Genomic DNA, 25,379 nt, shown 5'->3' on the forward strand with positions numbered 1-25,379 from the left:
CGCTCACATATATCTAAGAGGCCATTTAGGGTGCCAACCATCTCCAGGAGTGATTACTCCCCCTTCTGCCCCAAGCGAGGTGGCAAAACCAGGTTTTTAGTTGTTTACGAAAAGCCACCAGAGATGGAATCTGCCTTATCTCTATGGGAAGAATTGTCATGAGTACTGATGGCGAGCAGGAGGGGGCCTCTATCCAGGGGGGAAAACGCATGCGTAGTACTGAGGAATTAAGCAGCCATTCAAAGAGACACAGATCAGACCCGCCTTAACTTTTGGGGTTTATCTGTCTGGGTTTTCTCACGCTTCTTCAGTTTGTTAGGATTTTCTGTCTTATGTTGCAGTAATAAACACTAGAGACCTACTCCTCGTCTCAGCGTCATTCCTGACTGTTAGGACAAGAATGTTCCAAAGGGCGGGCACCACTGCAGAGAAGGTGTGCTTCCTGGACCCCGCCAGATGGGACTCTCTTACTGATGGGGTCCATAACATGCCCTCGCTACAGGATCAAAATATAGTATCCTGACTGAATTCTCTCCCTTAACATCAGAAGAAACTGCTACTTTATCACAATTAGTCAACCAATATGCTTATTTTTCTATGTAAGACCAGATAGATGAATGGATGGATGGATGGATGGATGATAGCGATAGGATAGAAATAGATGATAGATTAGAGAGAGAGAGAGAGATGGACAGCTATTTCCCCATTCTGTACCATTACAAGGAAACTTCTATATTTTTTAGTCTGGATGGCCTCTTTCCCTGGTTAATTAATGGTAAGCCAAGTTAACAGTGCTTTCAGACCAAGGGTAGAACTTCACAGTTGGACAGACATCTTTTACCTGCTACTTCCTGGTATTTTCTCACTGCTTTATTGTTGTTGTTACTATTGTTATTATCAGTATTATCCTTTATCAGATATAATATCAGTTACAGTTATACAGTTATACATAGCCTTTTGATCAGTAAAGCTAGGGCATCTCCATTTAAAGAACCCCAAATTCTGGTCAATGACCAAAATAAAGTTTGGAATTGATTTGCCCAACACTTAGTGGGACTTATTTCCAAGTGAAAGGATACATGATTCTAGGTATGATTACTCCAAAGAAGGCCTCTCTGCATTAGTAAGATGTGCCCTCTTCTGTGTCATAAAGACATTATTTATACTCGGGAGCAAACCTTATTAAACATAGTTTGACTTCTGAGTAAAGCCAAATAGATTTTGTTCCCCTCCCCTCCATGATAATCTCATTCTCTGAGTGTAGTATATCAATGTTCTGTGTATTTTAAGCTCCTGCAGAAAGGGGAAAAAAATTATTCCGCAGGAGCTATTTCTGTCTATTTACTTTCTCTGGCTCATATAATAAGGGAAATAAATACATGAAGTTGTATATTTCTGCATTATTCATGGTGCTTTGCTATATTATCAGCCAGGTAGCTGTCTCCTACTCTTATCTCCTTATGTGATTGGCAGTCATTTGATTTCTTTCTTTCTTGACTTCCTTTCTGCTGAACCTGCTTTTCATTACTGTTGTCAGATCTCTCTCCTGCCTGTCAGTTGGCATGGCCTCTTTCCTCCTTCTTTTCCGCTTGGTGAATTTGACTGCTCAGGTGTACAGTAATAAACTAGGGAGATGCCACCATCATCAACTCAAAGGCCACGTCAGGCTTTGTGTGGCATATCAAGGGCCATACCTGAAAAGTCGATGTGGCTGGGTCCTATTTGGGGAGGATGTCTGCAGTATTTAAATAAGTCAGATTCATTTGTTTTTAAATGAAATGAAAGGATATAATAAATATCTTTTGTGAACGATGGGAGAGGAGAAAGAGGTGGGAAAAAAGAATAGAAGATTTTTACCTATCCCTCCCTTTCATGACACTTGCCAGTTTATTGGATTTCCCAACTAGAAGTCAGAGGCAAAATTCTGTAGATAAATTTTGTTTACTGGGGATAGAGTGAGTTAGACTTTTCCAGCTTACCTCAACTGTGTTAAAAACTAACTTCCCAGAGTCCCCCTGTTTGAGGGGAGATGGGCGGTGATAGAAATACGAATAATAAACAAACAAACAAACAAACAAACAATAATAATTAAAAAAAACACTCCAAGTTGCCACATTTTACATTGTCCTTAAGAGGGTCACCATGCTGGAAAGCAGTCCTTTTCAAAATATCCACATTTATTTATTTATTTACTTACTTCTGTGTTTATCATATTTTTATCACCACCCATCTCCCCCACACAGGGGACCCTGGGCGGCTCTCAATAAAACAGTTTAAAATTCAATAAAATAATCAATAATCAATAAATATAAATATAAATAAAATAAAATATATACGTCCCTTGGGAAATATACATTAAATATATATTAAATATAATGTAATAGATATGTGTATTATATATACATCCCATGAAGTTGTAAAGATTTATACCCATAAGTGTAAATCTGTGGCCCTCATTTCTTCATTGTATAACTCCCAGAATTGACAAGCACTGTGTTGGCTGGGGATTCCTGGGAATTATGATCCCAATATATCTTGAAGGTGGGAATTTTGGTAAGGCTGTTGCATGCCGTTATAGAGTTGGATGAACCAGAGCTGTGTTACTTTCTTGATTATGTGTGCAGTCAAAGATTGGTTACCATATTGATTCAGCCTCCCTGGGTAATATAGTTGGGTGGGCTTAGCTGGACTGTATTTTTAATAGTGGAAAGAGTACTATGGGATGGTTGAATCAACCTATTTTCTCCTGGTTTCAGTTCTGCCCTTCTCAATCGCTTCTGAAATCTAAAACCACTGAAAACACTGTACATTTCAAAGCTGTATTTTGATTTTTTTCCCCCTATCAGAATATTAATTTTACATTAGTTGACCCAAAAAGTTAATCTGCAAGTATGAAATTCAGTGTATAACTACGGATGCTACCATACACAATTAGTCAAGGAATACGGAACAGATCATTTAATAATTCAACTGACAGATTGAATATTTCAAGCCCTTTTGCTTTTAGTTCTGGTGTTCCTAAGGAACATGATTCTATACAGAAATGCTTATAGTGTCTCCATTATATTTTTATAAAGTCTTGTCTTTTTCATATAGTTTAAAACTTTTAAATTATATTGTAACCTCAAGCTATTGGGTTTTTTTCTTACCTTTTTTTGACTTTGATGTACTGATTCACCACAGTATGTGTGTGTTTGTATTCAGCCAAATAATAAAACTGTATGTACATACGTCTGTATCTACCCCTATATCTATTCATGTATGCATTATGTTATAAAACCTGCTAGATGGTTTATTTCATCTCTTAGAAGAAAACTGGAAGATTTGGAACAGTGTTGGTTTGTTAAACTTTAGGGGGAAAAAAAGAGATATGTGATAAGGGACTGATAGAAAAATATGCAGGTATCTTGTGGAGGAAACGGATAGGAATACGTTTTAATTTCTCTTTCCTAAGTCTGGAACCCGAGGATCATCAAATGAACCTGAATGACTAGAGTAGCAACTTCCTTACATGGTGGGAAAGCTACAGAGTTTGCTAGTGCAAGATGTACTGATGACCATCAACTTGGATGACCACCCACCTTGGGGGAGATTAGACAAACTGAAAAAGAAGAAGGCTGTTAATGTCTGCTAGTCATGATGATTATGCATCTCCAGTGCTGCAGGAAGCATGCCTCTGAATACCAGTTGTGGGAAACATAAGCAGCAAGAGTGGGACTCATATCCTGCTTGTATAAGGTATATGGGAACAGGGCATGCATAATATGCATGCTCCCACAGGGACCAATATCAATGGCTACTAGCCAACTGATCATGGAAACAGCAAATAATCAGATGGCTCATCACTACAGGAATATACAGAACAATAGGAGGATGCTATTACCAAAATGGATTGGCCACTGTGTGAACAGACTGTAAAGCTAGAGATGCCTTGGGCTTGACCCAGTACATCTCTTCTCATGTTTTTTTATGTTATTGCTAAGAGTATTCCAGAAGCTAGAACTGATATTTGTTTATGATCTGTTATCCCAAGACAATAGACAACAGAGCTGAAGACCTAGCTTCCAGTTACTGGCTTTTAATTTCCATAGAGACTGAATGTTTGTCTTCTATTGTGTACATAAATCAGTTTGATGTTAAGAGTTGTCTTTTCTCTCCCCTACTTTCCTGGACAAAATATTGATATCTAAGGGCTCTTTTTAGGCCACGATGTAATTGATACCAATTTCACAAACAGTTAAAAATGCAAAATGTAGATGCTAAAATCACAACTAGGAAATATGAACAGTAATGCTGCAACTTTTAACCCAAGTGATAGAGTGGGAAAGTGAGGTCCTTTCTTGCCCCACAACATTTCTATTTAAGGCACATTTTGATCAGCTTCCTGATATCCATGTTAAAATAACCCCACCCAGTCAATCATGTTGTGGTTCATCAATTGATGTTTTGTGTCATTAGTCATCCAAGAATCACAATCAAGGGAATCTCTTATACTCATGATTCACATACCATTTTAATTTGTAATGTGGTTTTGGTTTAGTGTGTGGTGTGAACTCATCCAATTGTGGTTTATTCAATAAGCTACAGCTAAGCAGACATGGAGAAGAGTCACATGGATGCCCTTACTTCTTGACCCAGCACTGGTATTGGAATAGAGTAGAAAGATTCTTATGCATTTTCCACTACTATTCTCATTCAGTCTCATAAAAAATTAAAAATTCCAATAGACAAGAATATCTGTAGCTCAGGGTTGAACTGGGGAGACCTCGGTGCTCTCTAAGCTTGGTTGTTTGCTTGCAGATGCTTCATTACCCAAATAGGTAACATCATCAGTGCGAGTCATACTGATCAAGGTGAGTGACACGGACTGATGATGGTGCCTAGTTGGGTAATGAAACATCTGCAAGCAAACAACCAAGCTCAGAGAGCACCAAGGTCTCCACAAATTAGAAATTACTTTCAGAGGAGAAGAAAATGTTGGTGTAATTCTCATGCATGGAGTACACATATCCGAAATCATACATTCACCTCACTAGCTTTCTTCAGCCTGAAAATAACATTTTAAAAATGAGGAAGAGGAGGAAGCAAGCAGGAAGGGAAGGGAGAATTTCTGTTCTTTGCAAGGGAAGAGAAATTACAAGGTAGGCGAGACAAGCACAACATTATTTTAGTGTAATATGTAAATTTAGAAAAGGATGGTTTATAACCCATAGTTTATGCCCTTGTTCTTATTATATACTTAACTGCATCAACAGAGATGGTGATTAATGTGTTGTGGAAACATTAAAAAGGGATTGACTCCATCCATGGATCCCCAGATTTATGCCAAAGCTGTCCCAATCTTGCATAGAGTTAATGTAACCCCACCCAGTCAATCATGTTGTGGTTCATCAACTGATCTTTTTGTATACTTAGTCAGCCAAGAAAAAGAGCTTGGAAAGAAAGACTGTCTCAATAAGTAACTACAAGACCTGGCAGCAGAGAATACAACTCTACACAGAGATACATGCCCAAAGCTATGCTTACTTTTGCTTCCTGGCCAGTGGGGAAGGAGAAAGCCTTGCTAGTATTCTGTTAGCGCAGAGCTCAGAGATTATCTAGTCTTTCTGGAGAAAATTGCAAGGCATTTCTTAATTCCCCAAATGGTGATTTTTAACTCAGTTAGTATGATTGTGGGCTGCTAGAATCACCGATAAATTGATATGACTGGGCTAGTGACTAACTAGGCTAAGCATATTGTGGGAATAAGACCTATATTTTAGGATAAATGCACCCTCCCTCTATCTGCCACATGATTCTCCCAGACAAACTGTACATGAGGCTGGAAATAGCTGGGTGAAAAGCTGAAGTTTTGTTTTTTTTTAAACACAGGCAAACTCTCTTACAGGGAGGGGAAGCTGAAATGGGCCAAGAAGCTGGCAGGAAGGTAGTAGCATTGGTATTGGACTCAAAGTGGGAAAAGGAGAAAAATGGCTCACAAAGGTGGAATAGGCAGACTTGGGCTGCTGAAGAGATGCAGGTTCCAGGGAGGGTTCAGGATAACTCAGGAGGAGTCATAGAAATCACAAGGCAGAAAGGAGAATTCTGTAGCATGGGATATGTCTACCCAGCACAAATGCTGAGAGGGAAAAGCGGGTTCAGTAGCTGCAAGATGTTGCCAACTAAATTTTAACTAAAACCCTTGATTAACTCTCTGGGGGATTTAGTAATTGCTACACACCTACCTGAGAGCCAGTTTGGTGTAGTGGTTAAGGCATCAGGCTAGAAACCAGGAGACAAAGAGTTTGAGTCCCTCCTTGGGCATGAAGCCAGCTGGGTGACCTTGGGCCAGTCACTCCATCTCAGCCCTAGGAAAGAGGCAATGGCAAAGCTCTTCCAAAAAACCTTGCCAAGAAAACTGCAGGGACTTGTCCAGGCAGTCTCCGAGAATCAGACATGATTGAATGGATTAAAAAAAAAAACATGCACCTACTTACAACTGAAAATAGGCACACTAACATATAAGCAGAAGCCAAACTACTGCTGGCAGGGAGAAGATTAATCACAGACTGATAGAGCAATTAGACTATAACACATTGTTACATTCATTCTCCTTTGAAGGCAGCTGCCAGAAGTGGAGTGGGGGTGGGGGTGGGGGTGGGTGGTGGGATCTGAAGCTCTATCTGTGTTAGCTGAAATCTGCTTCTGTAATTAACTGGTTGAAACTGTGATTTCCATGGAGAAACTGATGCCTTTCTATTCTTTATATTCTACCAATAAAGAAAGCATGTCCTGCTTCACAAGAAGGACCTTGAGTGCTGAATCTTGTCTGATCAGTCTTGAGAACTCACAATATATGGCTTAGTCAACACACTATGGATAAACAAACTGTTTGTTTAAACACTTCCCACCAGATATAAGGGGCTGACTGGAAATGTATCATCCAGATTTGCTTAGATATATGCTCTCTAAAGGCATACAACTGGTTTTGAGAGAAGAAAATAAATAGCCACTTTTATGACATACTGGAGGGGGTTTTTTGCAACTCAAAATACAACATCATTCTTTGGTGTGTGTTCCTCCTTTTCTATTAGTTTTAATACATTTTTCTCATTAGCTTTTACTATATCTTGCTATGTTGGAGATTCAGTCCTTCTGTTCCCTTGCTGATTGTATTTGAATAACAAGCAAATACACTCCTATTTTGACCTCAGAATGATGCTGCCTTTGAATAATTTTCCGAAGAAAATGGTTAACATCTGTTTGCATGATGGCCTGCATAGGAAGGAAGGAAGGAAGGAAGGAAGGAAGGAACCCACTTACCAAAGATATTAGAATACACTCACTGTGATTCAAACTGCCCTTGAAGGCGCAGCTTAAAAAAGCAGAGAAATAAATTTGACACCTCTTGGACTCCGAGTTTGGACATGCTGCATTAAACTGTTCAAAATTAATTTAATCTGAGCATGGAGAATAATAGTCTCTCAGTTCAAGGTTTCTGATAGCAGCAATTTGCACTCAAAAGTGCTTCCAAAGGAAAAGAATAAATGAAGGATGACTCTCCAAAACCAGAGAGAGCAAATGTATTCAACTCAACAAGAAAAAACCTCTTGATGGTCCTGTGAAAAGATTAGCCCTAAAAATGTTTTTGGGGAGTTGGTGAATTGTCTGATAATATTTGAACGGAGAGATTTTTCTCCTTAAAAGACAGTCATTCCTTTAACTGTTTTTCTTAACTGAAACTGAATTCCTCAGCTGTTTCCTTCCTTCTTGCAATAGAAAATATAGGGTCTCCTTTCTCCTGTTCACGGATTACTTTCAAAATTCTCTATATTCACACACCTTTGCATCATAAACTCTAAACCCACGTATACCCAATAAATGAAATAATACTGTAGAAATCACGCTGAGAACAAATAGAACCTAGGGTAAAAGTTCTCATTCATAGAGGGTGGAGCTAGGACAAGGAAATCAGAACAAATATTTAAATACAGTTACCATCACTACTCTACAATTTGCTTTTTTTGCAAATCTAAAATTCACAGCTTTTGGAAATCTCCAAGGAAGGAAATCCAAGGCTTTGGTGAAGCATCTGTTTAGAGTAATAAATGTTATTAGCATCCTCCTCTTTTTCATCTGTTTTGCAAAAACAGTTATTGGGTATATTCTGTGATATAGCAGATCTGTGACACTGAAAAAAACTTCATCAAATGGCACAAGGCAAGCACCATCTCTGTAATGAAGTTTCAACTCCAACCTCACACTTGCTTTGGGAAATTTGCAAGACAGAAATGCAAAAGGTCTTTAAATTCTCAAATAGCTTCTCAAACGGGCTGTGTCAAGAACCTAAGAAAAAGGTGACTTGAGAAGGTATGAGAACATTTTTTAAAAAAAAAAAAAAAGGAAATTATGCTAAAACTCAGTTGGGCAACCATATTTTCCAATTAACCAATAGCCTTCAAAAAGAGTAGCTATAATGTCCAGATGTGTGAAGGAGATAAAGGGGATTCATAATTTGATAAAAGTACTTGAACTATTCCATTGTTTCACTGAGCTCAATTTATTAATTTGGTCATTTTCAGAGCAGGAAAATATGATTAACCATTCTGGAAATGACAAGGACCGTATCAAGCATCATGCATGTTGCTTGTCTGCCTGGGTGGTCACAGTGGGTAGAGAAGTGCCAAAAAAGTCAAGGTGCCAGGCATGCCCACGTGATGAAGTCCTGCACTTTTATCTGTGTTGCACACATTGCAACACAAGTGAAGAATAGGTGGGGTTTCTACCACAGAGTTGTGGCTCCCATCTTGAATTGTTTGATTCCCCCTGCAGGTGCCCCTGTTGCATACCCTAAATTGTCGAGTTCTTTTCCCTGACACGCACCCTTAAATGCAGAGCACATAGGAGAGTCATATAAAATGATCTAACTGGCAACTCAAGACTTGATTTTCATATTCACTCCAACAGAGTCACATTTGTTTATGTAAGGAAAAATGTATTGTTGAAGGACAGGATTGCACTCCTTAAAAGTTTCAGTCATCACATCTGGGCTTGCATAATGTGTTAATATTGAATGCTGAAATCCTGCATAGAGTGTAGTTGTTTAAACTGCAGGGATTTTAGCAGTTCTGCCAAATGCAGGTTAGTAGCCCAAGGCATAAAGCAAATAAACTGTTACTGTGTCATGTTAAACTACTGCAGCATGACAATTCCAACTCTGTTCTGAAACATTAGAAGTGACTTTCATTTTAGAGGCATTTGTCTGCCTTAGCTTTTCTTTAAGTATTTATTATTCAGAGAAGTCAATATTAGCCTGTCCCTACTTCTAAGCATGACACTTTAATTGTGTTATACTGTAAAGTTTGATAGCCCTTGTACATTTAGAAACTAAAAGCTGTAACACTATAGTCAGGGATTAAGTGGTTTCAGAGAGTTTAGTCTAAATAGCATATCTCAGCTTCAAAAGATGAATGGAGGTAATTAATTCATTAGGTGACCTATGATTATAACAAGGAGCTTCTTATACCTTCTGACTACCATTTGTCATTCCATGCAAGTTACAGGCAGTTATTTCAAACTATTAAGAGAGTTTACTGAATGGATGAGTACTCAAGAGATTAATAATATAGGTTGCCACTAAGGGGTAATTTTTTGAATGGGGGGGGAAAAGCTTCCATTTCTCAGAGTGGTTGCTTTTGGAATTGTCACAGAAGAGGGAGCAGATCCTTTCAAAAAACAGTATAGATCAATGCTGAACACAGTACGCCCTCTAACTTAGAAATCCCAACCAGTGGCTGCCCTAGCTTGTTCTTAGAAATCCCAACCAGTGGCTGCCCTAGCTTGTGATTCTGGCCCTTGTACTTCAACAGAATTGGAAGACATCAGATTTAGAGAAGCTGCCATGGATTTACTCTGCTCATTATGCTGAGTACTCCATGGCCACCCATTGATGCCCACTCTACCCTTGCTCAAATACATATGCTATTTTTCAGACTAAGGGCTTGCTGATTGCCCGAAATCTGTTTCAACAAGGCACTTCACTTCATGGAGCTGTATTCCTCCAGCAGCAGGTGGTGAAGCACATTGTGGAGATGTAGCATTTGGTAGGGTCAAAATGACTCACCTGGCCATTCTGCTCCATTAGCAGCAGCTTCTTTGCATGCTGTGCTCAGGTGCAAAAGCCGCTGCTACTGGTGACGCCAAATGGCAGGCTTGATCTGCCCTGACAAAGACAAGCATTTTGATTGCTGTTACAGCAAAGTGAAGTGACCTTTTGAAGATCTATAGCCCTATTTTGCACATGCTTCCCCCTTCCTGGCCCCCCATCAAGGCAGGATAGCCTGGAGGACCATAAGCAAGGTCTGAAGTTCTTCCTTAACAGACTGCTTCTTACTCTGTTTCTAGCATGAAGGTGCACTGTCTTTTTATTATTTGATTATTCAGAGAAGATCTACTTGTCATGTCTTGGGGATAAAATAAAGTAAGTATGAAAATATCAGTACGTTATAACTTGCCTTTCCTCTGAAAGTTGAAAACAATAAACTTGGGTCTCCCCTCCTTTTATCCTTGCAACAACCCTAAAATGCTTTGGGCTGGGATGGAGACTTTGGACAGAGACTGAGACTGGCTTCAAGTCACCCAGTGACTTCCATGGTTGAAGGTGGACATTACCCTGAGTCTCCTTGGTCCCAGTTCAATACATTAATCTCCAGTAATAAGTGTAATGGTTACTACATAAACAGGGCCAAATATGAAGGCAATATTGCTTTATCTCAAAAGAAACAACTCTTGAGAGGCTAGCTGTGGCATTTTCATGATCAAAGAGGAGATGTGACTGGACTGGAAGGTGACTAAGGCTTATCTTAGCTACGCATTGCACAACGCTATAAATCACTGGGGTTTGCAAACTGTGTTGTGAGAACCAAACCATCTGTAGTTTATTCAATAACTATGGCTAAATGAACTATAGGTCTGTGTGATATAGGAATTCGGTCACCATGTGATTTCTCTCTCTCTCTGAATCCATTCAGTTTTGTCCAATTCTTGGACCCTGCCTAGACCAGTCCCTGCAGTTTTCTTGGCAAGGTTTTTTGGAGGTGGCTTTTTTTACACATACACCAAACATGATAAAATGTTCCTTCTTGTTGTTCACATTTCCAGCAAAGATTTGAAGTATATTTATAATTTCTAGATGATTTCTCTGGTAAACCAATACCAACCAGACATCATTTTATGAAATTCTCTTTAAGATTAGACTATAATATAAATGTTCTATCCTTTCAACGACATATTTTCCCATTGTTCCATTTGCATATTGTAACCAAAAATTTTATCCCATTTTATCATTCATTCGTTCACTTGTTCTTCTTCTGTCTCACATTTCAACAAAAGGTTATACGCTTTAGCAATAACGTGTTCATCATTAGTATGTAATTGTATTTCAGACTCAGTCTTACGTTGTTCAAATCCATAAAATCTTTTATTCACTTTAAATCTTCCTGATAAGTGTACAGTTCTGAGATGGCCAATGGATAAGGTGTGCAAAAGTCTTGTTTTACACTACAGAACTGCCCCCTCAATAATTGTCTTGCCTTTCCTTTCCTAAAGGAAGAACTGGATGGGTGAACTCCTCCCACTGAGGAAGAAAAAGGCAGCCAGAGAAGATGCAAAGTTTCATCCATCCATCCATCCATCCATCCATCCATCCATCCTATATAGAGAATAATGAAGAGATAATCCAAGATGACAACAGCAGCTATGGTACCCCTGACCACTTTATAACAAAGCAAGCTCAAAAGTATTGCCTAAAGAAATTTGAAAATAGGTTGAAATGAGAAATCTGTTTGTTGGGGGGGAGGGATTAAGGACAAATTTAGCACTTGAGATACTTTTGCATGGGGCACATGCATAGAACCAACAAAATCCAGAGTCCTCTGACACTGAGTTGGCAACTAAGACCTACATAGAAGTGAAACTAACTTTGCTCTTACAAAGAAAAGACTTCTCTTTAGCTGAAAGAAGTTGGCTGATCATGCTCATCTCTCTTTTGACACTTCCTTTTGGAATATGACACATTAAAGGAGCAAGCGTGATCTGGAATTCAAGGCTTAAGAGCAACATCTCCTTGGTTTAAGTACAGGAGCTTATCTTGAAATTAATACTCTCTCAAACCCACATGATGTCTCCCTCATCCAAAGCCAGGAACTGCTGCAAGAGATAAAGATTTATAACCCTCAATAACAAGTCATTAATTGACCATGTCTCTTAAAACATAAGAATGTTGAATTGGGAAATATAGCTTAGAAAAGCAGGATCTCTATTTCTGGCTTCCCATCCAGCAGTGTTCCAAGAGAGCAAGGATAGTGTTTCTGATAAAATATTTAGTCAGTTGGATCTTCTGGGGGAAGACTGGGAGGACCAAGAGGAATCCTTTGTATCCAAATTTGGACTTGAGATGGAAGGAGCTTTAGGAGTGACAGTTGTTTCAGTAGCTAAGCTCCCATGGAGTGGCTTGCTGGAATCTAAAGGGCCCTCTTCAGCATCTTTACAAGGGACTAATGACTCAGCCCTCTGGTCATCTGAAGATGCCTGATGTGTTCCAGCCATCTCGTCCTCATTCACGAGAAGCTGATGTTGCACTGTTTTTGGAGTTACAAGCTCATTAAGTGGCTCAGCTGGGGCAATAGTTGCCAGTAGAGTTTTCTTAAGACTGCCCAACCTTTACACAATATCTTCTTGCTTGCCCTTGGGCAGGACACCAAAGGGACTAATAAGAGCAGCCTCTTCCAAGTTTATCTTGAGACAACCCAGAACTTGCATTTCTATGAATATAATTTCCATGCAAAAGTCATAGATATCTGTGTTGACCCAACTCAATAGATAGATATAGTACAAAAAGTCTAAACCCTGTATTTTGTACAAATCTTAAGAGAGAAAGCAAACATTTTTTATTGGGGTTGTTTGCCTTAGGTGGAAACAAACAAACAAAAAGTTTTCTGGATATAAAAGCATTCGAGACCAACAGTTCATATTCTCAACAAAAGGCTACTGGATCATCCTCTAACAAAATGGGAAGCCAACTGTCATTTCCTGCAATTGCAGCATATAACCCATGTTAGCATGAGGACCAAGAACGTAGACCTCAAATAACCTCCAGAAGTGACTCACTGCAAAGGCAGAAGCTATCTAGTTGATGGCCATCATCAATCTTGCAATAATGACTTTCAAGTTGTACCATGTGCCTTGTGCTGATGGGCTACTTCCTCTCAGACCTGAATTGCTCATCCTTCAGCTTCACAAGGTGACTCCAAATTACTGTTAACAGAGCACAGCTTCACTTCACACGCTCCCCTTACACCACAAATTGGAGAATGTGCAGAAAATCCTCTGGCATTTTTTCCCTTACCAGTTGTCCCTGAATTTGTTAAGGCAGAAGAAAATGTTGCGGGGGGGGGGGGGGGTACTTCTGGGTGAGGAATGGGATGTTTTGATGGCCAAAGGGTGAGTGTGAGTGAATGTCATTTCTTTTAGTGCACATCCATCTTTCCAGGATTCTGCAGTCTCCCTGGCTTTCTATACTTCGATTAAGGAAAGACATCATATTCCTCCTAGGAGACTTTGTCAGCCTGGGAAGAGTGGGCAGCCCAAGAAGCTTCAGAGTGATGGAAAGACGTAACGGAAAACATTAAAATGAATAATATCTTCTTTCGTCTCTCAAAAAACACCCAGTTAGAAAACTCCACCAAGAATTTGGAAGAAATCCTCAAGCCCCTTAAGAATAAGGCAGGGGGAAAAAAGCTTCTTTCTCATGGGAAGAAAATTTTTGAGAAACTGCAGGGCTAATTTCAGTGGGCATTAATTTTCAGCATTATTTTTACATCTCCTCTTACCTACCTTCTTTTAAAGTTAAATAGACCCAAACATCATAACTTTTCCTCTTAAGGGAATTCCTCCAGCTTCCTTATCCTTTTGGATGTTTAAACTTCTTTTTTTCCAGCATTTCTGGCACTACTATTGCCTTTCTGAGACATGTTGATCAGAATTGCAGCGTATGCCAAGAGTCCTTGCTGTATGTACGAATGCATATGATATTAGGGGTTTTATTTTATTTTATTTTTTCAGTTAGCCCTATGTTAGAATTTGTCTTTTTTTTTTTTTTTGGCAATGCATTAAGATCACTTTCCACATAGAAAGAGAGATGAATGTTATGTTATTTGCTGCAATGCACTTTATTATTATACTTGGGGAAATGGAAATCAAGAGACAATGTTCAAAACAAATCAGATATTTTAAAGCTGAACAGTGTTTCTCTTCCCTGAGAACTGTTATTACACTTGACATGTAATACATGCTTAGTGTATCTAGCCATAGGGATCCAGTAGAAGCCATAATTATGTCATGCAATCATGCCATCATTATGTAAATGATGTCATGACATGCCTGACATCACTTGACCCCACCCTTGTCCCCCCTGCTGACACCCATATCTCTAATGCTGAGAGATATAATACAGCATACACATGCTATCCTATAATCAGGCAGCTTCCTAAATCTCTTGCTGTGTGGTGGAAAGTAATCAGGACAACGAAAACTTCAATCAGTCCCAATAAAACCTGGTTGCTATTTTAGCTGGGTACTAATTCGATTACGATGGCTTTTCAAATTGTCAAAATGATATGACTGCTGTATTGTGTCTTGGACAAGAGGATTAATTGTAGAAATGCACAGAATTAATCTGTTTTCTGCAACTCTGCTATATCATTATTTGGCTGGCTAAGCTCTGGTCCTGATAGACATCTAAGCAACTAGCTGTCCTCGAATGAAATCAGGTCAATGGCATAATAAGATGTGCAATGGTATAAGTTCCTAAAATGATATGTGAAAGGAATTTTGAAACTGTGGTCTCTCTGCCCTAACGAACTGGAGTAATCTTCAAGGCAGCAAATTACACACATGACCACAATTTGTGAAGCTTGTCACAGCCCAGCTTCGGCTGTGTTCACACAACATAACCAAATCAATCTTTATTATGGTCATAGACCAGCAGAAACACAACATAGTAAATATCCAGTGTAAAATCCTTTGAAATCTTGCAATCGTACTCATCAAAGGGAGTGAATATGGAAACCTTGAAATTGTCATGACATCCTAAAGAAAAAAAACAGTTAATTGCTTGTAATATTGGAAAGGTTTACTGTTCAATATAGGGTTTGAACCCATCCCCTCTGGATTGTTCAGCAAAACATGGTTAACAAAACTATGGTTTGGTGCAATGGATAAAACCCTGTATATATGGAGAGATCTCTGACAACCCATTCTGCAATTTTAGCAGAAAATTCTGTTACCATCTGAGAATATGTTTTTATTCTCAAGGCTCTTTAAAGTTACAGGAACGTTTACTGTTTTTTTCTTCCTCTTTTAACTTCCCAGAGAAAAGCTTTGATGTCTGGGACATTTATGCATATTTGTAAGAGGCCTCAAAGACCATTTTCAACCCCTAAGTCCTATGCTGAAGTTATGGGTTTTAGTTAGAACCCATTTGCAGACTGAAGCTTACTGAAGAACTGACAGAAGGTAGATGCAAACTATAAATAACCAATTTTAAGATCTCTGCAGAGGTTCAGTCCCTTGACAATTGACATAAAGATGACAAAATTAGCATTGTGATAAAACCTCCATTTCTGTATGATGCCTTTTTGCCAACAAAAGTGTCTATACAGAAGGATTAACCTATTGACAATGACTTTCAAAATCCAGACTCATTTAATAACAAGTGCTGAATATGTTTACTTTCCTAACTCCCACATTTCACAATAAAGCCAGCTTTCTTGAAAAGGTCAGAATGCACAAAGAACTGAATCTCAATGGGAAAGCATCTAAAAACACCACTGAATAGAGCACTTGAGTTAACAGAAGCACTGGAACTAAATCAGTTTTGACTCTTCAGACGGGAAGAGCATTTTGCACACAAAATTCTCAGCTGATAAAACTGCCAGTATTTCTGCAATGATACTGGCTGCACATAAGAAAGAAATGGAGACAAATTGTTTACCACCGTGGCCCATGTTCAGAGTAACCCAGAGAGGTCAATTTGCTTTTTCATGATCAACACTTTTAATATTCTCTCCTCCCTCCTCCAAGTCCTTTTGTATAAAATATACATGAACGTAGTCATTGGAGTTTGGGGAAATCAGCATTTTCTAGATATGAATTAGGATTCCACACATAGTCTTAAGCAATTGCTAGGATAAGTAAACAAGAACAACAATAAGAAAGACTTTACTTACTTTCCCACTCAAGGCTGATTCTTATGAAAGGCATTCCTGAATATGGATATTCAGCACACATACACATACGCACAGGTAGTCCTTGTTTAGCAACCACAACTGGGACCAGCAACTTGGTTGTTAAGTGAAGTGGTTGCTAAGTGAAACTGCAACTGTGCTTATGATATTATTTCAGCTTTCCTTTGCTTTACCTGCAAAGGTCATAAATGTGAGGATTGGTTGTAAAGTTACTTTTTCACCTCTGTTGTAACTGCAAATGGTCACTAAATGAGGCAGTTGCTAAATGAGGACTACCTGTATGCTGTCCCTCAAAATGGACATATTTACTAAGAAGGATACAGGTAAGCACCTCATACAATAAAAACAGAACTGATGGTAGAAGCATTTCTTGGCTATCTCTTAAAACAATTGCAGTTTCTACTCTAACCTTCCAATATCCTTTTGTCTTATTTACTTTTGACTTCTCTTCTGATGTGAAAAGTTATATTTAGTTATCTTGACTAATAACTATTGCATCAGGTTTATCCTCCTGGAACTTGACCTAGCCTAATCCTGCTGCATCGCATCATCTTCCTGAACTTGAAGAATCCTCAAAAGAAGAGACCTCTAATATTTATAGGCGTAAAATGATCAACAGAGAACAACCACTTTCCCAAGGCAGCAAGACAGGTAACCACTAATGGAAACCATGGTTTTAAAGAAATCTAACTATTCTTATCGCTATTCTGCCCCTCTGCTCAAGAAACCCCCTTGGTCACTCCAAGACTTCCAGAGTACCTGCAGTATCCCTAATGTGCATGTTCCCCGTTGTGGTGCACATATGCCTTGCAACGGGGAACATGACACAGTGGTGCCAATAGTGGTTGGTGCACTTTGGTGTCCTCCCAGAAGATCTGGAAAAGCACTTGGACCCAATGGGAATGGACAGAATTTCAATGTATCTATTACAAAAGGCTCCATGATTTAGAACAGCGCATATATTATAATGAGATCTTTAATTTTTAAAGAATCAGGAATTGTAAGCTGTGAGGTCAAATGAAATAAAACACAGAAGATGCAGACAGTAATAATTACACTATGAACAGTGTAATTCCTACTGGAAGCAGATCTCAAGAGCCACCATCACCTGAAGTGGCTATACAGTAACATGTTGGTGGCGAAAACTAGAAAAAGATACCTGCAGTAGAACACCGAAGCAGAGGAGCAACAGCTAAGTGGAAGGACGAGGTCTGTATTCCAGAGCCTATTCAAGATGATACCTCTCGATAGCATGTCAGGAAGGAACAGCAATTGCTATGGCTGCTGAACTGAGGGTGAGACAATGCTGAAACAGCATCCTAAACGTCTGCTCCTGTCATTGCTAGAAATCAAGAATCTTTTCTTGATTTCCTGATCTACTAGGTAAATCCTTGGCCTTTTTTGGTTAAGGCCAAGTTTTGACCTAAATGAGAAAGATTTAGAAATGGAACATGCCTTTTCAGGATTTCATTGGACCAACTCTTATTTTTAAGTAGTGACGTCAATGGTACACATGCCATTTTGCCCTTCTGGTCAAAGTTACGGGAGGACCCTGAAGTGTAAAACAATTCCTGTCCCGCAACACTGTTCCTAAACCTAAGTGAATGATGCTGCTAAATTATCTGTTTCATTCTTCAGAGTTCTACTTCAAGATGTGCCCTAGTCTCTTCCTCAATAAACATGTTATTTTCTATATCTTTTTTCTAGTTTTCACCACCAACATGTTATTGTATAGCCACTTCAGGTGATGGTGGCTCTTGAGATCTGCTTCCAGTAGGAATTACACTGTTCATAGTGTAATTATTACTGTCTGTATCTTCTGTGTTTTATTTCATTTGACCTCACAGCTTACAATTCCTGTTTCTTTAAAAATTAAAGATCTTATTATAATATATGCGCTGTTCTAAATCATGAAGCTTTTTGTAATAGATACATTGAAATTCTGTCCATTCCCATTGGGTCCAAGTGCTTTTCCAGATCTTCTGGGATGACACCAAAGTGCACCAACCACTATTGGCACCACTGTATCATGTTCCTTGTTGCAAGGCATATGTGCATCACAACGGGGAACATGCACATTAGGTAAGAGGAAGGGATAAGCATAATCCCTAAATCACTCAAGCACCCATATCCAGAAGGGAACCTCCAACACAATAGATAAGCCCTTCAGACCAAACTTAGCATCCATAAAGAGATAAGGGGAACGCCTTCCCATTCCCCCCGGGGATGCATTCACACCTCCCTCAGGCATGCATGTCCACAGAGGAATATCCAACATAATGGGAGCGCCCATCAGACAGGAGTTAACACCTATCGGAAGATCGGGGAAACACCTTCAGGGGACGCACCCGGTCCGGACGAAGACAGGGAGACAAAGGAGATCGCCGGGATCGCCCATCAGCTGACGCATCACGGTCTCAAGCACCCATCCGGTCCTGGCCCGAGGGTAGAGAAGCACAACGCCCGCGCACGAGGAGGCAACTTCAAAGTTTCCTGGGGTTCATGAATTTCTACAGGGGTTTCATCCAGGGGCTAGCGGAAATTGTGCTGCCACTGACTAACCTCCTCCGGACAAAGGGCCTGGGAGACACCTGTAAATCACGAAACCTGGGGGCGCTGTTAAACTGGACAGCTGATTGTCAAACGGCTTTCGAATGCCTAAAAAGCCTCTTCATGACAGAGCCAGTATTACAGCATCCCGACCCTGCCAGACCCTTTGTCGTACAGGTAGATGCCTCAGACTTTTCTATCGGAGCGCTCCTCCTTCAGCGCAATTTTGACAATCAGCTGAAGCCCTGTGCATACCTCTCCCGCAAGTTCTTGGAAATGGAAAGGAGATGGCATGTGTGGGAGAAGGAGGCGTTTGCAGTCAAGGCAGCCCTGGAAACATGGAGGCACCTCCTAGAAGGGACCTCCTGCCCTTTCGAGGTCTGGACTGACCACAAAAACCTGGAGGCTTTCAGCACCCTGAAACGCCTCAGTCCAAAGCAAGTACGCTGGGCGCAATTCTTTAGCAGATTCAATTTTAAACTTAAGTTCATCCTGGGGAGAAAAAACTTCCTGGTGGATGCCCTTTCCCGACGACCTCAAGATGCTGGCCAAGCACCGGACATTGTGGGGACTGTATGGACAGACACACAGCTGGGCTGCCCTGCTGTCACACGCAGCCAGACTAAAACCCGATGTGCCTCAGAGCAACCACCGGCAAACGGTGGAAGGTGCAGGTCAATTTCACAGGACTGGCAACAAAGACTCGCCCAAGCCCTCGAAAAAGATACATGGTTGCAAAACAACCAATACCATGTATCTATTACTAACGGGTTTGCATGGAAACAAAAAGCCCTATACGTACCAGAACCATTGAGAGCGGAGGTGTTAAACCGCTCCCACGATGATAAAAGGGCTGGACATTTTGGGTTTGTAAAAACTTTACACTTAATCAGGAGGCAATTCTGGTGGCCCACCCTAAGAAAAGACATCAAGGACTACGTAACATCCTGCCCCACATGTGAAAGGCCTAAACGGAAGGTGGGGAAACCCCAAGGACTGCTAGAGAAAGTAGCAAGTCCCTCCCGTCCCTGGGAGGAGATTTCCATGGACTTCATAGTCGACCTGCCACCCAGCCAAAGGAAAACTGTAATCTGGGTGGTAAAAGACTATTTTTCCAAGCAGGCACACTTCATACCCTGTGCATCCATCCCCTCTGCACAGCAGCTGGCACGCCTATTCCTCACCCATATCTACAAAATCCACGGCGCCCCGTACCGTTTGGTGACAGATAGGGGCACACAATTTACCTCCAGGTTCTGGAAAGAGTTCCTAAACCTCATTGGCACGAAGCAAGCACTGTCAATGGCTTGGCACCCCCACACAGACGGCTCTCCGGAGATCCTCAACTCTACCCTGGAGCAGTTCCTGCGGGCGTTTATTAACTACCAACAGGACAATTGGGTGGACCTGCTTCCTTTTGCAGAGGTGGCCTACAACAACGCGGTACACCAAAGCACAGGTCACACCCCCTTCAAGGTGGTTTATGGCAGACACTTTGTGCCAATCCCGGAACTGCCCCAACCAGACACCCCACCCTGTTCTCCAGATGACTGGGCAGCTCAACTGGGTACGGTTTGGCCCATCATCCAGCTAGCCCTGGCCAATGCACAAGCTACATACAAGAAGTTTGCAGACAATCACAGGGCAGCGCAACCGAACTACAAAGTGGGAGATAGGGTCTACCTCTCCACTAAGTTCATCAAATCCCCACAGCCCTCCAAGAAACTGGCAACCAAATTTATTGGACCATGCCCCATCACAGAAATTATTAACCCAGTCACTTTCAAACTGGACTTACCCCACAATCTAAGGCGCATACACCCAGTTTTCCACTGTGCCCTCCTGAAACCAGCCACCCCTTCAAAATGGCACACAGAACCCCCCCCGCCCCCACCCATCATGATAGATGGGCAACAACATTTTGAAATCCAAGAAATACTTGACTCCAGGAGGCAAAGGGGCACACTACAATACCTTGTCAAATGGAGGCATTTCCCACACCCAGAGTGGGTCCAAGCCCAACATGTCTCAGCTAAATGGTTGGTAAAGAACTTCCATGAAGCATACCCATCCAAACCAGCACCCTAAGATCTTCTTTGGGGGGCAGCATGTCATGTTCCCCGTTGCAAGGCATATGTGCATCACAACGGGGAACATGCACATTAGGTAAGAGGAAGGGATAAGCATAATCCCTAAATCACTCAAGCACCCATATCCAGAAGGGAACCTCCAACACAATAGATAAGCCCTTCAGACCAAACTTAGCACCCATAAAGAGATAAGGGGAACGCCTTCCCATTCCCCCCGGGGATGCATTCACACCTCCCTCAGGCATGCATGTCCACAGAGGAATATCCAACATAATGGGAGCGCCCATCAGACAGGAGTTAACACCTATCGGAAGATCGGGGAAACACCTTCAGGGGACGCACCTGGTCCGGACAAAGACAGGGAGACAAAGGAGATCGCCGGGATTGCCCATCAGCTGACGCATCACGGTCTCAAGCACCCATCCGGTCCTGGCCCAAGGGTAGAGAAGCACAACGTCCGCCAGTGAAGTATAAACAGGGCACCCTGTCACCACATAAGGATTCCCGTCTTTCTCTTTGCACGCACACCGTTCTAATAAAACCAGAAATCCTTAGACCTTCTAAGTGAGTCTGAGTCTTATTCAGAGCGCGGCTGCCTTGACACACTGCAACTTTCTTTTTCCGTATTCACTCAACCTCTATTTGAAGGTCTTTATATTCCCTTATTCATTTATTTTTCAGTTTTTTCTCATTGACCTGTTTATCTCCAGCTACTGCAATGTTAATGATTCATATTTGTGAATTATTATTATCAGATGTATTTAGAAGTCCCACAAGATATTATTATTATTATTATGGTTGATTGCACAATCATCCAGATGTTTAGATTGGATTTGGCATTTTTGTCCACCTATTGAGTCCTTCCCAAGGACCTGGGATAGGCAGATGGATCTTGTTGTTGTTGTTGTTTGAAGTGGCCACTCAGGTTTGTGTAATACTAAATTTTTAAAGTTGCCGTAAGACACTTCATGTGTTTGTGCTGCCACGGATTAATGGATTATATTTTCAGATCAGCAGAAACAGACAGCAAAATGAGCTGTGAGACTATGAATGCTAAAGACACATTTTGGAACCAAATGGCAGACTGCAGTGATAGGCACAAGGAAAGAGTGGCATTACTAAATGGCCATATTGTGATCGTATTGTATTATTTTCAAGAGGTTGTTCAGTAAAAGTGGGTGGCAATCATGTACCTTTTTAATTGCTTATGATTCTTTTTTTAACAGAGCATGTGGCAGTGATTAGCAAGCCAAACATGCACACTGCCATTTCAAAGGAAGATCATTTAAAAAGAGAGAAAGTGCTAAATTCGGCTTCTTGATGCTGCCTTTAATTTGGCATTCAAAAATAGCTGGAGGAAGAAAAAGCATGCCTACATCAACTCCAAGACTCCAGAAAGCTAACGAATATTGGAAATGATTTGTGCTTACAGAATACCAGGTACAATATTCTTGCTGTATTTTTGGCTGGGTCCTAGTATCAATCCTAACCAAAGGTGGTTTGATTTTTGGATGTTAGTGGCTTGTGTGACATTGTGTTCTTGAAACATGGTTTATGGCTTAGCAGAGGGGGTGGACAACCTGCAGCTCAGAGCCTCCCCAGCTTCCTATTTGCTGTTCTCCATAACCCCAAGATAATGCTGCTGAAATTAACAGGTAAAGTAGTTACTATTCAGGAATGGAAACTGACACAAAAGTTCTCTGACAGGCACTCTTCACTTCTCCAAATCTCCAGAAATGGCCTGAAATCAAATGGCCAGGATCTGGTCATTTCCTTGCTGAATTTGGGGGGCCACGTGGACAGTCGGAGGGCTTTTGAAGGGTGGGTATAGGAGCATTTTGCCCATCAGCAATTTTCTACTCCCATGCCCATCTTTTTTTTAAAAAAAAACCTCCCCCAAAAGGAAGAAAACAATTGTATGTAATTGTATAGTCAAAGAAGTGGCCTACAAAAAAAAAGTTTTATCCAAGTGATATATAAATTGCATTTGTTAGAGAATCCCATGTTGAGGTAATTTTAGAAACTGAAAAGGAGGTCAACCATTTTTTTAAATGAACAAATAAATAAATTTAGTATGCAAAAAGGTATATATTTTTCATGCCAACTAAATTTTCTTTTTGGGTGCTTTTTTAAAAAATACACACACACACACACACAAACCAAGCTTTCAGGGTCATGCAGAAGTTGGGTGGTACTGATTTATGAATGAATATATGCAAAACTGACCCAAATTAGATGTAAATCAATGCAACCACCTCTATGAATCACCTTTAAATGTTAAAATCCTCATAATAGCAATATGTCATAAAGGAAACCATTCACGACTCATTTTTGCTTCTACCAGATGCTATCATATAGATTTTTACAGATAACTTGCATTTTTAACCAAACATTTTTGGTGACACAACTAGCAATTAAAGTATTTCACAGCTTGGGAGGAATTTTAATTCTTAGCAGATGGCTGGATAGTGCATTGAGGCCTTCCTTATCAAACACCATCAAAAAATCTGGAGGCAGTAACTATATGTCTTTCATAGCAATTAAAGTCAACAAATATTTATTATGGAAATTAAGCAGCTGGGTTATATTTTATTATTAAAACAGATTAGGATATTATCTTCAGGCTTCTTACTTACAAGTGGATTGTGCTGTATTCTTTTATCCTTTGAAAGCAACATTTTACCAACAAATGGATAAAAGAATGAAATCAGGTCTACCATTCCAGTGTGACCTGTCTTCTTTTCATGGGCACCTTATCTATACATCATCTTGATTAGAACTTGAAATGTGAATGGGTTATTCCTAATAATTTTATTTATGTTGGCGTCCAGTATCACTGTGCCAACATTTGTGAATATGGAGTTCAATGGGAAAAAATGGTCCACCCACAAAGCCAAACATTTTAGTAAAATTTTGATTTGTGTTAAAGGATTTAACATGTACTGTGCTTGCTTATGAGATAACAGAAATTGTATATGAATATTCTGAATTTCATTGTATGCTAAACCAAATACAAAACAATCCATCCATTTCCTACCCCATGGACCTTCCTTATGCCAACTGAATCACAAGCGAGGACTTTAGATGAGGGCTTATTCAGATAAATGAGAGAGGGAGAAGTGTGTCCCCTCATAACTTCTGCCATGTGGCAACCCTAAGGTATGCTTGAAAACATTAACAACATAATTTTTAAAGGTATTCCAAAGCACCCTAAGAGAATGAGACAGAAAATTGAGAAATTAAGTAGGGGAAATTAAGTAATTGGAAAATAGGTTTTATCACAGTGATATTATTTGTCTTTTATTAAACAGAGTGACATTCTATTCCCCCTCTCATTCTCTCCAAGTTCTTCCACAATTTCACAGCTGTGCGGGATTTAAGGGTAAGCCTCCCTATTCATGACCTTTGAACACCACATTTACAGCAGCTTCTCATTATGACACTTCCCCTTTGTTAGCTTTATCAATATGCTAGCGTGCTTGCTTGCTTGCTAATATTTACATATCAACCACTCCTTTTAAGGATTCAGGCAGCCTACAATAATATGTTAAAAATCCCTTAAAAACAAGTATCAAAAAATAAGATGAATAAAAACACATTAATCACAAATATACTGTAAGAATCTGCTCTATGCAAGTTGAATTCAGAAACCAAAGCTAAAGGCAAACTAATCATTATAGCTTAGTACGATGTATGAATCCAGCTGCAGGGTCAGAGCATCGCTCTGTCTAGCTCAATATTATTTATATCAGCCTCCTCCAGCCTGATGCCCTCCAGAATCCAGATGTCAGTGGTTCATAAGTCTAGGTCAAGGCTACTGTGGTCCAACACATTTGGAGGATAACTTGGAGGAAAGCTAATCTGTATTGAGTAGCAGATGACTTTCCAGAGTTTCAGAGAGAGACTATTTCTAATGCTCTCTAGAAATATCAAGGATTGAATCTGGGATTTTCTCTTTGTTCTCCACCACTGAACTACAGCTGTTTCCCCAACAGGAAGACCCTGGCTGGGCTGGATCATCTAGTCTGTCATTCCCTTTATAATACAGGCTGGTAGGAGGCCTTCTTAGAAGCTGACATGGTGGCATAAGATAGAAGTAGTCCTATAGAATTATTTCATTAACACTCACTCTCTGTCTCATGTACATACACACACACACATGCACACAGACAGACCTCTTTCTTCCACTCATTTCTTGTAGAAAGGAATCTGTCTTACATGAGTTGGATTGCTTGTTCATCTATTCCAGAGCTGACAAATCTCTCAGGCAGGAAATCTTTAGGGCCCCCAGCAGAAATCTTTCTCTGTAGATGATCTGCCTGTTTTCTTGCATCATCTTATACTAAAGCATAGTTTCCACACAGAAGAAAGAAAGAAAGAAAGAAAAAGGAAAAATCTATGGTAGGCTGAAGGAAGTCGAGTAGTTTATAATTCATGTGTTGCAGAAACCCAGTTA

The sequence above is a fragment of the Candoia aspera genome, chromosome 12, assembly GCF_035149785.1.
Source record: "Candoia aspera isolate rCanAsp1 chromosome 12, rCanAsp1.hap2, whole genome shotgun sequence".
In the NCBI taxonomy this organism is placed as follows: domain Eukaryota; kingdom Metazoa; phylum Chordata; class Lepidosauria; order Squamata; family Boidae; genus Candoia; species Candoia aspera.